Source organism: Cherax quadricarinatus, chromosome 46 (assembly GCF_038502225.1).
Source record: "Cherax quadricarinatus isolate ZL_2023a chromosome 46, ASM3850222v1, whole genome shotgun sequence".
NCBI classification, from domain to species: domain Eukaryota; kingdom Metazoa; phylum Arthropoda; class Malacostraca; order Decapoda; family Parastacidae; genus Cherax; species Cherax quadricarinatus.
The window spans coordinates 10,176,486-10,190,801 of NC_091337.1; the positions used below are offsets into that span (position 1 = coordinate 10,176,486).

Genomic DNA, 14,316 nt, shown 5'->3' on the forward strand with positions numbered 1-14,316 from the left:
AAGGGAATCCCCCTCCATAAGGGCTTCAGGTATCAAGGCCCTATCTGGGGTTACTTCCCTTCTTTGTCATTTACTGGCACTAAGACCAGCTTGAGAGTCGCTGCACCCTGTCGCACAAAAAATCTGTCCAGAGAGGTCTGTTTCTGGCGTCTCTTTAAGATTTGCCTAAAATGGGACAAGGAATTGTCACTGAACATGTTACAGACATGGCTTGCAACAGTTTTGTTAAGGTGATATTTCTCCACAAAACTGCAACTCATTCCACTTTGCACACATGTCCTTAATCACTGAAGAAGGCACATTCTCCCCTCTCTCTTCCTCCTCCTCTGAAGCAATTTTCTCAGCTCCGGTCACTTTTATACTTTGCTACTTTCCACTTTGCTACGAGTTCTTTCTTGAATTATATAGCGTTTCTCGCCTTCTTTATCAAAGAGCTGGCACTCTGAACGCGTGGGGTAATGTTCACTCAATGAGAAACAATGCCAGACTGAGTCAGAAAGCGTGGGATGCTTTGCGTGGGCACGAGCAGGCAGAAGCATTTAGTACGGACCATTGTGAACTCTACGAAAATTGAGCGGATGTACTAAAACTGGGACAAAATTTAGATGAAAAAAGTTGAAAACCAAATCCTATGAAAACCAAATCCTATGAAAAACTGAGGTTCCACTGTATATATAGAACGTGCAATAACTTTAAAACACTCAAAATTTTGGAAAGTTTCCAGACATAATCAACAGATATGGAGCTCGTGGAGGATGTAAACAGTGGTGCGCAGACACCATAATAGCGAATTGGAGTTGTATTAACAAATTTTTGGTTGTAATCTGAAATGTCTGTATAAGCAAATCACCATAAAGTGGGGGCCCTCCTGTATGTTGTACATGTACTTGTAGAAATAAAAATTATTATAAGACCCTCTCAAAAATATCAAACAAAATTTTATTTAAAGCTCTGTAATTTGGCAAAACACAAAAATAATAGTTTTCTATTCATTACATTTGTTATTACTTGTTGATATGAAAATGTGTCTGTACCATACCTGTGCACATGATAATCAGTTCCACAACTATTACCTGCTACAACTATCACTTGCCTCCACCACATCCACAATTGCCTGCAAATATCAGTAAAAAATACCATATATTACCAGACAGAAGATCAAATTTTTTATTACATAGATATGCCCAGAGTAATATCCACCATAATATGAATGCAAGCTATTGAAAAAAATGATTAACCCGTAAACGGTCCAAACGTACATATACGTTTTTTCAACATTTGAAAGTATGTAAAAAAAGTAGATCTTTTTGTTTTTTTACATTTGAAAATGTGTAAAAAACCTTGATCTACTATTTTTTTTTGTTATATTTGAAAATATGTAAAAAAAACGTAGATCTACTTTTGTAGCACTACACATGTGAGCGTAGATCTGCTTGGACCGTTTACGGGTTAAATCAAAAGGAACCCTCATGTTGTCAGCACATGCTCTTGTTACAATTGAGTTTAAAAGTTGTGCAGCCCAAGGGTTGTTGTATTCATCTCTGCTGTGAAAATTAACTACCAGAATGCATTTGTGAATATAAAAATATATTAAATACATACTAATACTTTAATGTTTTATTTAAATAAATTTATCATTTTCCTTGTATTCTCAATAATAAAAATAATAGAGGTGGCCCTTGACACCACCACCAACAACCCCTTGCACACCCTTGTTTATCACAAAATACAAGTGTACCAACTAAACTGACGCACAAATGAATAGGTACTGTATACACATTACATCTGGGTTCCTTTCATTATTTTAACCTTGATTATGAAAAGGAAGACAAGCAGAGGATATACAAACACTGGTGACAGGAACTTCTAATATGGACAGCCCCTGTGAACCCCAAATATACAAGTCATTCATTTTCACAAAATAAAAGTTTAACTGAACTGATGTAGAGTACATATATAGTATACATAAGGTACTGTATTTACATTATATTTAGTTTCCTTTCATTATACCCATGATTATGCAAATGGCCTCTTCAAGGGGATGCTCTTTGGCATGGTGAAGAGGCTCTTGGTCTGAGGAATTAGACCTTTCAATCTCCTTCCTCAGACTGAACCTAATTTCCCACCCTGTTCCACTTTGTGAGAACTGTCAGGTTCCAGTTTCTGTTAGCCACATTCTGTTGGACTGCCCACTCTATCAACAAGCACGCAAAATTTACCTCCAATGTCGTCATTGCTCTACTGCCCTTACTTTACCTTTCCTTCTTGCTGATGGACCCTCCTTACCCTTTACCAGGTGTGGAGAAGGGTAATTACCCATTTCCACTCCTGGTAAAGGGGTAATTACCCTTTCCCAGGCCTGGTAAAGGGTTAACCCACTCTCATTGACTTTTTGACAGCAACTGATTTACTGCACAAAACTCCGATGATGATGACTAGCATTCTTCACAGCCCTTTCTACCTCAATCTCCTGCTATCCTCTACCCCTGCACTATCCACTGCCCTGCTGCACTCCATGCCTTAATAATCATCCCTCTCTTGCTACCCAATACCCCTGCATCCTTCCCTGCCCTGCTGTGCTGTATGACCCTTGTAGGTTTAGTGCTTCTTTTTTATTATAATATGCAAATGGAAGGAAGCAAAGGATATACAGTAGGAGCCCCGTATCCATGGGGATTTGTTCCAAGGACCTACCATGGATACTGAAACCACAGATAGTAGCAAACCCCATACAGTAGGGCCCCACTTATACGGCAGGTTAGGTTTCAAGCTACTGCCAGAAAGCAGACATTGCTGGAAAGTAGAACGCCATTTTTTTAACTTATAAATGCATATAAATGCCAGATAACAAGTTTACACTAACATATATTAGGTTAGCAATGGAACTAGGCGTTAAAAACAATAAAAGGTAAAATACACACACAGTACACCCATTACTTACCTTAAAATATTTGTAGTCTTGATGTAGGTTGAGAGGTGAGTTTTATTTGTAGGAAGTCAGGTTTGGGAGGCATGGTAGCCAGCCAGGTCAAGCCACCCCACCCCGCCCACGTAATATACTACGACATTTAATTAAAGCGCCCCAGAGTGATAAAATACATATAGTACAGTACATTCATTAATTACCTTAAATTATTTGTAGTTTTAATGTAGGGTGAGAGGTGAGTTTTATTTGTAGGAAGTCAGGTTTGGGAAGTATGGTAGCCAGCCAGGGCAGCCCACCCCACCTCACCCACACGTAATGTAAACAAACCAGGCGAACACGTCTGGTTTCCATTCATTTTGTATTGTACCATAATACAAACACTTTATATTATGTACAAGCTGTCTCCACATTAATACAGTAGAATAAATAAAGAGAAACACTTCAATTCTCATGTAGAGAATGACGCTCTGAGTGAAGGCATACGAAAGGAATAATTTTCTAGTTACCCCCAGTAATATTATAGTGTACACATTTTCTCTGATGTTGGACTTGAGAAAACATTATTCTTGCCATCACTTCTACAAGTCGCTAAAAATCTACAAGTCGCCTGGCTACCACATCTAACATTTATATTAGTTTATTCTACTGTGGGGTGTATTTATTATGTTTATATGTTATGTAGCATGTTTACATAATTTTGAAAAAAAATATCAGATGAATTAATGGAAATGTCTATATTAACCTAATATAGTGTAAAAGTACACATAAATATAATTATAAGAGTACAGTAGATCGTTATATTACACAGTTTTATTTGGCACATTTTGATTACTGCACTACTGAAAAAATGTGGCACAATTTTATACAACACTTCGTAAAATTAACTTAACACGGCTCGGTTTGTAGGAGGGGAAAAAACATGGAGCATCATCCGTGGGATACTTGTGATAAGGGAGGAAGGCCCAAAAAAAGTGTGTCTAGCACAGTCTGGTTCCACAACTTTAAGCTGCATAATAAGTTACACAATATTAAGTTTTTGGGTGAAAGTGCTTCAGCTGATCATACAGCAGCAAGTAATTTCCCTGCTGAATTGCAGGAAATTAGTTTTGAGGGTGGCTATGAGCCACATCAAGTGTTTAATGCTGACGAGCCAAGTGTTTTTTGGAAGAACTAATATCAGTCAGCATGAGACAAGTGCACCGGGCTTCAAGGCAGCAAAGGATTGCTTCACCTTGCTCCTTTGTGGTAATGCATCAGGTGATTTCAAGTGTTATTTACCACTCTAAGAATCCTCATGCTTTGAAAGATGTAGATAAAAACACCTTACCAGTAATTTGGAGGTAAAACCAGTCAGCATGGATGACAAAGGAAATATTTATTGACTGGTTTAAGCATCACTTTATTCCTGAAGTCAAGTTTTACCTTGCATTCAAGGCTCTCTTCATTCTTGATAATTCCCATACTCATCCACAAGCTTTGCTGGATGTGACCCCACATGTAAAAGTTGTATTTTTACATCTTTAATACAACCACCAGATCAGGGAGTTATTAAGTCATCCAAGTGTAACTACACAAAAAAAAAAGTTATGGAAAAAATAGTTGCACCAATGGACTCTGACTCATACCTGGCAGTATGAAGTTTGTGGAATAAATTTAACATTGCAGATGCCATCAGCCATGCTAGAAGTGCATGGAATGAGTGCCGTAATCAACATTAAATGCAGGCTGGGGAAAGTTATGGCCTTCTGTAGTAAATTATTTCAATGTTTTTCCCTTGCTTGAGAGTCAGGTTCAGGAAATTGTTCAGCTGGCAAGGAGATTACCAGGTGATGGTTTTGAAGATATGAATGAAGATGTGAATGAGCTCTTAGAAGATGATGATGATGAAAACAAGAGTCCAGAGGAAATGTTGGCAGAGCTCGATGCATAGATACAAGGGAGCCACATAATAGAAGATGAAGAACATGAAGAAAAACAGTTAACATTGCAGCAGTTACATGAGCAGTTCCATATTACTGGTAAAGTTGCAGACTTTTTCACTGAAGAGGACCCTGACAAATCTAGAAGCAGTGCTTTGAAACGGGGTCTAGATCAGCTGATGATGCCTTACTGTCAGCTGTATAATGTACTGCAGGGTAAAAGAGCCCAGAGATCCATTACAGAATTTATGCATACTCCAATACAACCACTGACTTTAGTACCAAAACCTCTACCATCCACTTCAGACCAGTAGGACCAAACCATGCATTTCCACTTTTTTCACAAACATCCACGAACACCAGCACCTATTATTTCTGTTGGATTTGTAGTCTTAAGCAGTAAAAACATAATATATCATAACAATGAACTACAATTACATATTCACTTTTATTTTTGTAAGATATGTTGGTCTAAAAAAAAGTTGTTTGGCTTTTTGGGGGCTTGCATGAATGTAACCCTATTTTTCCCATAAGTTCTTCAGTTTATCTGACACAGTTTTACCTAACATGGCGTTTTCAAGAACGTAACTAATGTGTAATATAACGATCTACTGTACATATAAAATATGCAATAATTTTAAAACACTTTGAAATTATGGAAAGTTTCCAGACATAATAGAGATGTGCTCATGGAGAATGTAAACAAACCGAGTGGGGTGCGCTGCATTTGAAAGACCGCTTGCTATATAGAAAGTTTTTTTCATAATTTGAAATAACTGTATTAGCGGAACGCTGTAAAGTGGGGCCCTGCTGTATATACACCTACCATCCGACTTACGACCGAGTTCGGTTCCGAGAAACCGGTCGTAAGTTGAAATGGTCGTAAGTCGAACTTTACTACTGAATATTAACATAACATTTTTGTAATGACTTTATTTTGTTTTATTTTGGTATTTCATGTTTTACTTTACTTTTTATGCTGTTAGTACTGTAATTTATACTGTAAGGTTTAGGATAAACACTGTGTACAACACAAATAGTTGTTTATTTCCCAGAAATTTGGCATAAAAAACACGGTCGTAAGGCGAGTGGTCGCAAGTCACATGTTAGGTGTATATACATGTATATATACAGTGGAACCTCAAATTTCAAACTTAATTCGTTACAGGAGCTAGTTCTAAATTCGAAAACTTTGAAAAGCGAAGCAATATTTCCCATAAGAAATAATGGAAATACAATTAATCCGTTCCAAAAACCCAAAAATATTCACACACAAAAAATACATTTTATAGAGATTAATTATAGTTTTACATACACACAACAAATATGTATTAATAAATTTAAATACACATATAAAACAACATTTTTACTTATCTTTATTGAAGATTGGTGATGGCATATGGAAGATAGGGAGGAGAGAGAGAGAGAGTTGGGGTTAGTGTTTGAAAGGGGAATCCCCCTCCATAAGGACTTTAGGTATCAAAGCCCTCTCTGGGGTTACTTCCCTTCTCTGTCTTTTAATGCCACTAGGACCAGCTTGAGAGTCATTGAACCCATCTCACAAAATAACTGTCCACAGTCCTCTGTTTCTGGCGCCTCTTTAAGATTTCCCTAAAATGGGACATGTTTTTGTCACTGAACTTGTTACAAAGATGGCTTGTTTCAGCTTGCTCAGGGTTGTACTTCTGCACAAACATTTGGACATCATTCCACTTGGCACAAATCTCCTTAATCTTTGAAGAAGGCACCTCATCCACTCCCTCTTCCTCCTCTGAAGCAAGTTCCTCAGCTGTGGTCTGATACTGTTCCAGATGAAGCTCTTCCAGCTCTTCAGTGGTTAGTTCTTCCCTGTGGTCCTCCACCAACTCTTCCACATCCTCACCACTCACCTCCAGCCCCAGGGTGTTCCCCAATGCCACAATAGAGTCCACAACAGGCAGAGGGTCAGCTGCATCAGGGTCAGGGTCAGGGTCAGCCTCAAACCCTTCAAAATCCCTCTTTTGGATACAATCTGGCCACAACTGTCTCCAAGCAGAGTTCAAAGTCCTGGAAGTCACTCCCTCCCAAGCCTTACCTATAAGGCTTATGGAGCTGTAGATACTGAAGTGATTCCTCCAGAACTCTCTTAGGGTCAACTTAGTGTCTGTGGTCACTTCGAAGCACTTTTCAAACACTGCTTTTGTGTAGAGTTTTTTGAAGTTAAAAATGACCTGCTGGTCCATGGGCTGAATGAGAGGAGTGGTGTTAAGAGGCAAGAACTTCACTGTTATAAAACTGAAGTCCCTAGACAAGAAGGCTAATGAGTTTGGAGTATGAGCAGGAGCATTGTCCATTAACAGGAGGCACTTGAGTGGCAAATTATTATCCAGGAGGTATTTTCTCACACTGGGGCCAAACACTATGGACCCACTCTTTGAAAATTTGCCTTGTGACCCATGCCTTATCGTTTGCTTTCCAGAAGACACGTAACTTGTTCTTTATGACATTGTTTTTCTTAAACATTCTGAGGTTTTCTGAATGATACACAAGTAAAGGCTTCACTTTAAAATCACCACTAGCATTAGCACAGAACAAAAGAGTTAGCCTGTCTTTCATAGGCTTGTGTCCTGGGAGTGCCTTTTCCTCCTGAGTAATGTATGTCCTCTTTGGCATTTTCTTCCAAAACAGGCCTGTTTTGTCACAACTGAACACATGTTGGGGTTTGAATTTTTCAGTGTCTACGTAAACCTTAAACTCCTGTACAAACTTCTCAGCTGCCCATTTGTCTGAACTGGCTGCCTCACCATGCCTTACAACACTTCTTAAATCTGTCAAACCAGCTTCTGCTGGCCTTAAATTCACTATCAGCACTGGTTCCAGAAGTTTTCTGTACCAGATCGGCATGCAACTTCCTAGCCTTTTCACAAATAATCGTCTCTGAAACACTATCACCTGCCATCTCCTTATCCTTGATCCACACCAGCAACAACTTCTCAACCTGATTGAATGTCTGTGGTCTTTTTTTGGTTAACATATTAACACCTTTTTGCAACATCAGCTTCCTTGAATTGTTCTTTCTTTGCCAGGATAGAAGCGATGGTCGACTTGTTTCCATACATCCTGGCAAGCTCAACAAGTTTCACACCACTCTCATACTTCTGTATTATTTCCTTCATCACATCTATGGTGTTTCTCCCTTTCTTCACCACAGGGGTACCACTAGCAAGTTTCTTTGGAACCATGGTAGCTTATCTCACAGTCCCACAAGCACTAAACACAATGAAATAATCGTAAAATGTTTGAATGAGAACACAGGTTAGTGTTCACTCAAGCATCAACAAAGCCAGACTGGCTCAAGGCGCCTACGCGAGGATGTGGATAGAGCGGGCTGGCAGACAGGTCCGGTATGAAAATAGGGGCGAGTTTGATAATAGGGACAAGGTTGGTTAAAAAAAAGCTGTCGATTTTCGAAGAGTTCGATAAGCGATACAAATTTAATCCATTCCATGACCTTGTTCGTATCCTGATTTGCTCATATGCCGAGACAATTTTCCTCATTTAAATTAATTGAAATGCAATTAATCCGTTCCAGCCTCTCAGGAGGCACGACAAAATAATGCTAATATCAACTCTATGGCATAGTTATCTATCACAATTCATCTAATATGACATAATAAACAATATTAATAACACAGAAACATGATATATACTCTAGAATGAATAAAATAGGCCATAATATGGCAAGTGATGGCAATGCCAGCAGCGGCAGAAAGCATCTGCCGTTTACTCTCCCACTCTAGTATCTTCCCAGTCCATAATGCCACACCTAGCTTGTGTTTATCTATGATTAGTGGTGAGGTTACATATGTAACGACAGGTGTGGTCACGACAGATGTATATATAGGTGAAGGCGTTATCACTGTGGCCACAGTGGTGGTGATGATGGCGGCGGCGGCCACAGTGGTGGTGGTGGCCAGATGCCTCACTCTATGCTGCTGCCTTCGTTTCTCTAGCTTTTTTCATAGTTTCTAATTGCTTCCTGAGCTTCTTGCTGATTGTATGTGAATACTGTCTATTTGGGCGAGGCACTGTGTAAGAAATTTGTACAAGACAAAATTACGCATCCCAAGGGTCACTCAGAGCAGCACACCTCTTCCTTTTGACCCTTGATTGGCACTTAGATAGCCATGGTCTAGTAGTACCTACAGCCACCCAGAGGGTTACCAATTTGTATTTTGAAGCATTTGGCACAAAAATATGAAAAAAATTACAAAAAATGTCTAAAAATGACAACATATTATTATTAGTATGTACATATTATAATAATTATTATTATTAATACATACATACTATAATTATTATCATTATTAATGTAGAGAACTGGAGCACAGATCCAATTCCCTAGATCAAGAGCCCATCACCACATACATACTACTAATAATAATATTATAATAATAATAATAATAAAATATAATAATAATAATAATAATAATAATAATAATAATAATAATAATAATAACAGCAGTAAGGAGAAACTTCAAAAGACTGCCAGTAGTTGGTGCCACCATCAGCAAAACATTGGTAACCACTACTAGTACACTTTTCACCTGTCTAGACTTAGTAGTCTATTAGTATTACTATTTTTATTTTATGTGAATGACATGCCAATTAGTGTCAAGTGTAAGCTTCTGTTGTATTTAGATGACAGTGCTCTGCTAGTCTCAGGTCAAGACCCACAAGCTAATGTACTATCACTGTAACTAGAGTCATGCAGGAAATGGTTAGTAAAGTAAGATATGTTAGGATTTTTAACCCAGAGGGTTAGTCACCCAGGACAACCCAGGAAAGTCAGCGCGTCATCGAGGACTGTCTGCCTGATTTTCATTGGGGTCCTTTGATCTTGACCCTCAGGATGCAACCCACAACAATCAACTAACACCCGAGTACCTACTTACAGCTAGGTGAACAGGGATAGCAGGTGTATGGAAACGCCCAACGTTTCCACCCAGCCAAGAACTGAACCATGGACACTCAACGTGTGAGGCGAGAGCATTGCCTGTGAATTTTGTCAATGTTGCGAACCAGCATTATTATGGTACTAGAAGTAAACATAATTCTGTAATACGTACAGTAGTTATTACACATGAATAAGGAGCAGAATGGATTGCTTGAACATGTCAAGGCCAGTCCCAGTATGAACCAATTTGGGAAAGAGAGCTGAGAGGTTGCTAATGAGTGAACTTACAGAAAGGAAGGTGATTTCATGTATATTTGACATGATTTTTCTCAATTTAATGTTGATGTAAACTGTTCAGTTTATTTTATTCCTATTGTATCTCTCTACTGTAACTGATTTTCACTCATTTAAGTTACTTAGTTACAATTTTTATGGTTATAAATCAATGACTGATTAAGTGTCTAATGGCTCGGCACCTAATTTGATATTACAAGGTATTACAAGGACCCCAATGGAAATAAATCACTTGGGATTTTTTGAGGGGGAGGGGGTCATCCTATATAGTTGACACACTCGTCTATCTGAAGGCTTGTTCCGGGGGTCAACGCCCCCGCGGCCCAGTCCTTGAAGACAACTGAACCCCCTACATCTTGTGTAACTGTACTTATGAGTAATTGTATCTAAAATAAACTTACCTATTTTAACTTATTTCTTCTTTGTTGGGTTTATTTGGGGCCACTGACAGAATAAGTCGTATCGAGCCCAACTTAATAACAATAAGAAGTTCATTTTAGCATGATACATCAATCAAATCAATCAATCAAAGTTTATTCTCTATAAGGATTACAATGCGGGGTTTACAGATTTTGGTTATTGTGTGGTTTACATGTAATAAAATACTAATTACAGAGGGTGACACTAGAACACCTAGCATGGTGGCTAGATATTTCGGGCAAACTTAGATTAATTCTTAACCCTAAATTTTTACAAATTGTGGAGTAAGTTGGATAAATATTAAGTGACTAAATACTAGTTTGTGAGTTTAGCAATGTTTGTACAAAGGAGTGTAACAATTTGGTGAACATGCCAAAAGCCCCTTCATATGCAGAAAATATAAAGGGGAAGATTTGTTGCCCAAGGCTGGGCGATGAAAGAAAAGGAACAAAGTACCTTTGTAAATAGAGACAGAAACATGGAGTTTCCAATTAGATTGGGTGGACGACCTTGTTGAGCCCCAGCAGAGTGGGACGCCCACACACCCCACCTGAGTACAGTAACCGGCTTCCCACCAAAGCCCATTAAAGAATTATCCGCAATGTGGAAAATATGGAACTGGCTAAAAGTAAGTCGATGTACAGTGCCCCTCCTGTAGAGTGCCTGGCGGGCAAAATAGATGGGGACAAGCGTCCCAGAGAAACGGGGGAAATTTATCACCAATATTCAGGCGAGAGAGAGACGTCCACACCCAACGAAGGCTGGCGCAGAAGTCTACCTATTTAACTGACTCACGTAGTGGCTAACGCGACCGCGGGTTCAAACCCCTTCAGTGGCATGTTTTTTTTCTACCTATTTAACTAACCCATTTAAACCTATTTAACTAATTAAAGGACCCCAATGGAAATAAGTCACTCAGTCTGACTTTTTTGGGTTATCCCAGGTTCTCTACACATATGCTGCTATGTATGATAATTCTATGTAACTGTATTTGTGTGAGAATTTGTGTGGACTGCCTCCAAGTGAGTCGCCTACCCTGGCAAACTCTGCTGACACCGAGCTCTGAGGTGGGTACCTCAGCCTCACAAGTGGCTTATACGACAGATTTTCACAAATGATTGATGTTACAAGAAACTCGCCTGCATGCACGTATAAAGGACTAACTTACTTGGTGTTGCAGCATATATCCTGATCTTCAACTTCCCAAAGCTTAGCCTTAGCCCCTTTGGACTTCCCCTCAGAAACCACGTGCAACCGGGAGCCTTAATTCCTGCAATATTCAATCGTTATTAGTATCCTGCCTGCACCTCAGAAATTCCTATATCCAAGAGGGTATGTATCCCCTAGTACAACTATGCAGACACGGACACTAGCTTCCAGACTGCCAAGAGACACTGGTACTTACTGGGCATGCACTGCCTGTTGCACACCGGGCCCACAGATCAAACTCACTCACAATTCTCCCCAGACACTGGCCAGAAATCTACGAGATAAAGTGGAGGTCTTGTCTTACTGTATGGGCCTGACGGAGGTCATCTACGGTACATCAAGGTGCCTCTACCAGATTTCCCTAGGTCTCAAATGTGAAGACACGTGGGGGGCGCCGTCTGCTGATCACGGCACGTCTTGTCCAGTTGGTGTCTGTCTTAAGAAGAACGAGCTGGTCTCTCTTCCAGACCCTTGTCTCTTCGTTCAAACTAGGGCTGCCAGTTCTCCCTAGCTAACTTATCCTAGTGTTTGCCTACATTATCGGCCTATTACTACCTATGTTAAGGTCTTAGGTCTACATTATTATTATCTACAGTTGCCTCAATGATTCTAATATTAGTGTACTACCAGTAAAACGACTTACTCCTTCCCTGAAGGGTAAATCTATAAATTAAATAAGCTTACCAACCACGCCACCCCCGGGGAGAGAAATGTGTTTATGTTTGGGGAGAACGCTTTTTGTTTGGGTGAGTTTAAGGGCCACCCAGCTCAGCTGTTCCATTACGGCCATGCCGGATCTGTCCTGTGGAACTTTAGGGACCAAATAAATTTCCACATCCTCCCGCCGGCGAAGGTAGGCGTTAAGTCTAAATCAAGTTCATCTTCCGCGAGCCCCCATGGCGGACCCTGGACACGAGTGCCATCCGGCCACTCTCGTCGAGCAGACTCCGGTCTAACTTCAACCGTCCAGTTTCCCCTGCGTGGACCTCTGGGGGTGTAAACTTGTTGGTTCCGGTGGTCTTAGCACCCTTTCCTTTAACTTTAACGTCTTTCGTATGTCTAGCCTTGACTGAGTGGCTCCGTACTTTCCCACCCAGTGGCCCACATGCCTTGGTAGCCTTTCCTCCCACTGTTACGAGGTTCCCTAGATTTAATGGCAATCTATCTCCCTCTTTATGTACCCTGTAAAAGTGTTTTCCCAAGGTGGCTGAGTGTTCGTCACTACCTACCTGGTTCAGCTTCCCTGGCGGTTCATAGTGTATACTGGTATTCATTATCACTACTCCCCCAGCTATCATGGGGACAGCTTCTCCTCTATCTGGCGTGGCAGGGAATTCAGGTGGAATCCTTCCGCCTATGATGTATCCTACTGGGGATCTGTATAAACCAATTCCTTCCTTAAACGTCCGTCGTGTAGACAGGAAATCATCTATATGATTGGCTCCCACCAGGATACCTACATTTCTGACTGTGTCAGTGGTAATTCCCTGGTCTGCCAGCTTCACATCAAGGTCTTTCAATCGCTTAGCTGCTGCAGCAAGACCTCTCGCTGTAATTGCCCTGGGTAATGTCTCTACCACCGAGGCTGTAATGTCTCTGCGATGTCCACCTAATTTGACTGTGACATCCACCACATCATAAGATTTGGGTGGGACCTGACTTATAGCCCCTCCCAACATCATACTAACTTTCTTTGTGGCCTTCAACTTTAATTTAGCCACCAACTTCTTTGTTATCAAGGATACTTGTGCTCCTGGGTCAAAGAATAATCGGGTTGTTTCGGACCTGTGCCCATTCACAACCTTTGCCATGACTGTAGGTAGGGCAGCACCTCCGTGATTCTCACTCGGATTAGAGACTTCACTCCCACTAATCACGCTGGCTACCATTTCAGGCTCGGACTCACTTTCTATCTCTACCTGAGAGATATCCCTGCTAGCCTGGGGTTCCCTTAAATTATTGGGACATAGTGCAGTATGGTGCTTACCTTTGCAACAGACTCGACACTCACTGAGCTGGGTGCCACAGTCTCTCGCAAAGTGTTCCCCACAACACTTGAAGCAGAGTCTCAACTCCCTTAGTCTCTGTTGCCTACTGCTCAGTGTTGTATACTCCGAGCAACTCGTGCTAGCGTGTTCGTCTTCGCAGAACACACATATCCTGGCATGAGTGCCTCTAAGGTTCTGCTTAGAGGTTCTTACCTTAGACACTTCTTTACCATAGTACACTCCAACGTTAGTCGTACGAGCTTTAGACTGATCTCTCGAGATCTTTGAGTGACTTTCTGTGTTTTTATGTGGCGATGGTGGTGACTCTTCTCTCACACCTATACTCAAATGAGAAACGAGATCTCCCAACCCCTCAACGATTTGTTGTATCGTGAACCTATTCGTCTGATATTTTAAGTGCAACTCATGCACTGTAGTGCCAGCCAGTTTCCTCTGAATCACCTGACTGATGAACCATTCCGAAAACCCCAATCATGTAAATCTTTTAGACTATTCGTCAAACTCATAACTTCGATTCGGAACTTCTCTAGGCTCTGACGGTCATGGCGACAAGCCTTTAGATCCAACAACCGATAAAGTATAGCTACCTTTATCTCCTCAGTG

General features: G+C 40.5%; 1 protein-coding gene across 2 annotated transcripts in view; it reads right to left on the reverse strand.

The window, feature by feature from the left end:
* Nucleotides 1-480: 480 nt before the first annotated feature.
* LOC128696681 (uncharacterized) overlaps nt 481-14,316 on the reverse strand; it is a 29,271-nt gene continuing 15,435 nt past the window's right edge. For both annotated transcript variants that reach the window (XR_011393205.1, XM_070094493.1), the window contains exons 2-3: nt 11,664-11,765; nt 481-1,114 (exon numbers count right to left, since the gene is read on the reverse strand). The gene's annotated coding sequence lies outside the window, so the exon portion shown is untranslated. The remainder of the gene's footprint in view (nt 1,115-11,663; nt 11,766-14,316) is intronic.